This window comes from Orycteropus afer, unplaced genomic scaffold (assembly GCF_000298275.1).
Source record: "Orycteropus afer afer isolate SDZICR_OR568_19922 unplaced genomic scaffold, OryAfe1.0 scaffold00196, whole genome shotgun sequence".
Classification (NCBI taxonomy): domain Eukaryota; kingdom Metazoa; phylum Chordata; class Mammalia; order Tubulidentata; family Orycteropodidae; genus Orycteropus; species Orycteropus afer.
Window position 1 is genome coordinate 6,686 of NW_006921783.1, and position 1,954 is coordinate 8,639.

General features: G+C 38.7%; 1 non-coding gene and 1 pseudogene across 1 annotated transcript; both read right to left on the minus strand.

The window, feature by feature from the left end:
• Positions 1-878: 878 nt before the first annotated feature.
• On the minus strand, positions 879-1,017 carry LOC122150675 (annotated as a pseudogene).
• A 431-nt stretch (positions 1,018-1,448) lies between these two features.
• On the minus strand, positions 1,449-1,610 carry LOC122150674. The gene has a single exon (XR_006163792.1). It is a non-coding gene; the product is annotated as a U1 spliceosomal RNA (small nuclear RNA).
• Positions 1,611-1,954: the final 344 nt, after the last annotated feature.

A 1,954-nucleotide genomic window follows, 5' to 3' on the forward strand; every position in this document is an offset into this window, starting at 1 on the left:
CATTAATTCTGTCTTCCATTGCATCAATCCTACTCCTTTGCCCTTTCATTGTGTTATCTATTTCTGACAATTTAGTATTAATCTTCTGGATTTCTATCTGTAGATTTAGAATCATTTCTAATTTTGTATTGATTTTGTCATTTTGTTCTTGTATTTTCTTCCAAAATTCTTCTAGGGTTTTTTTTCTGTTTTCCTTGGTCTGTTTCTCAATCCTTGGAAGATATCTACATATAATTCTTTTGAATTCTTTATCAGGGAGTTCCAATGCTGTGTCTTCCTCAGGGATGTGTTTTGGGTCTGTATCCTGGTCCCTTATTTCTCCTGCTTTATCTTGTTTCTTTATGTAGACTGTGATGCTCTGTTGTCTCCGAGGCATTGTGGCATTTTTGTGTTTATATTTAATTGGTGATTATATGTCGGAGTGACTTGGCCATGATTTTCATTTTCTTTGTATGTTATCTATACAGGCAGGGTACTGTGCTCTGCTCCTCTATTCACTAGTTGACAGCACTTATACACTCACCACCTGTCTCCTTTCCTGTTGCCAGCCTCTGCTATGTCCTTGCTGCCCCTGGCAAACAGAGCCTGTTCTCAGGTTCCTGGAATCCGAATGAGAATGCTAATGCTATCACTTTGAAATCCAAAATCTGAAGAGAGTTTTAAATTTAAATTCCTTCCCCTTCCTGCCTAGGGAAACTTCCCTTTTGCTCTGTCTTACAAAGAAACTCCCATCATATCAAGTGTTCTAAACTAGATATCTTAACAACAACAACAAAAAGCACCAAAGGAGGGGAGGAAGTGAAGCAGAAATTTATAAGAATCAGAGCTCTATCATTTAATTCTTAAATGAAAGAGGAAGAAAGTAATGGACAGTGGGCATGTGGTCACAACTATGACAAATTATACAGTCGAGCTTCTCACATTTGGGAAAATCAAAGGAGTAGCACATCCAGGTGCAATGGATGGGCCTTATCCCTGGAAAAGCCACGTTCATGATCATGGTACCCCCCCTGCTCTCCCTGCCTGGCAACCTCACCTTTGACATCAAAACACTCAAAAGATAGGGTCATTATCTTCACGCAAACTATAAATAGGTTCCTCCAAACTGAAAGAGTAAGACTATAATAATTTGTATACTTGAATATTTACTAGAATTGATGTGATAAAGGCAAAATAAATGGCCTACCAAAGATGTCCTGGTACACAGACGACATTGTACTAATCTAATCCCAAAAATTTAAGTACTTTTTCTGACAAACCAGGATTTTGAAAAAGTTGGTTGGTAAAATTATCCGGGTGGTAAAAAAAAGGTTTCCCCCTCATCTTTGAGAATTCCAGAAACTGTTACTTTTTTCAATGCACAATAAAACAAAATGTGTTTAAGAAAAAACAAAACACTACAAAAGGAAAAAGTTCATATCTTATCTTTTTTAAATAAGATTCATTACACGGGATAGCGCAAACTCAGTTTCCCACTACCACAAATTATGCAGTCGAGTTTCCCACATTTGGGGAAATCGTAGGGGTCAGCACACCTAGAGTGCAATAGGTAAGCCTTCCCCTGGGAAAATCACCTACTTGATCACGGTATCTCCCCTGCAGGTAGGTATGAGATAGAAAGCGCGCTTAGCACCTTAGCATCAAATTGAAATCATCTTACAGATAGGATCACTTTTCGCATGCAGTCTCTAGACACCTCTCTCTATGTATTGAAAAACTGTCTACACTATAATAAGCATTAAGAGACATTTTGGGTATCTGGATATTGCCAAAATCCTAAAAAAACATACTCCAAGTGTAAGCATGACCAGCAGTCATTGCACCTCATCTGCATATTCCACACCCCTTTTGTGATCTCATTCACCCCGTCCATTTTCCTATTTTATTTGGTGGTGCTGTCACTGCCATAGAGTCGGATCAGAATCATAGCGACCCCTCCTTGGGTTTCCGAGGC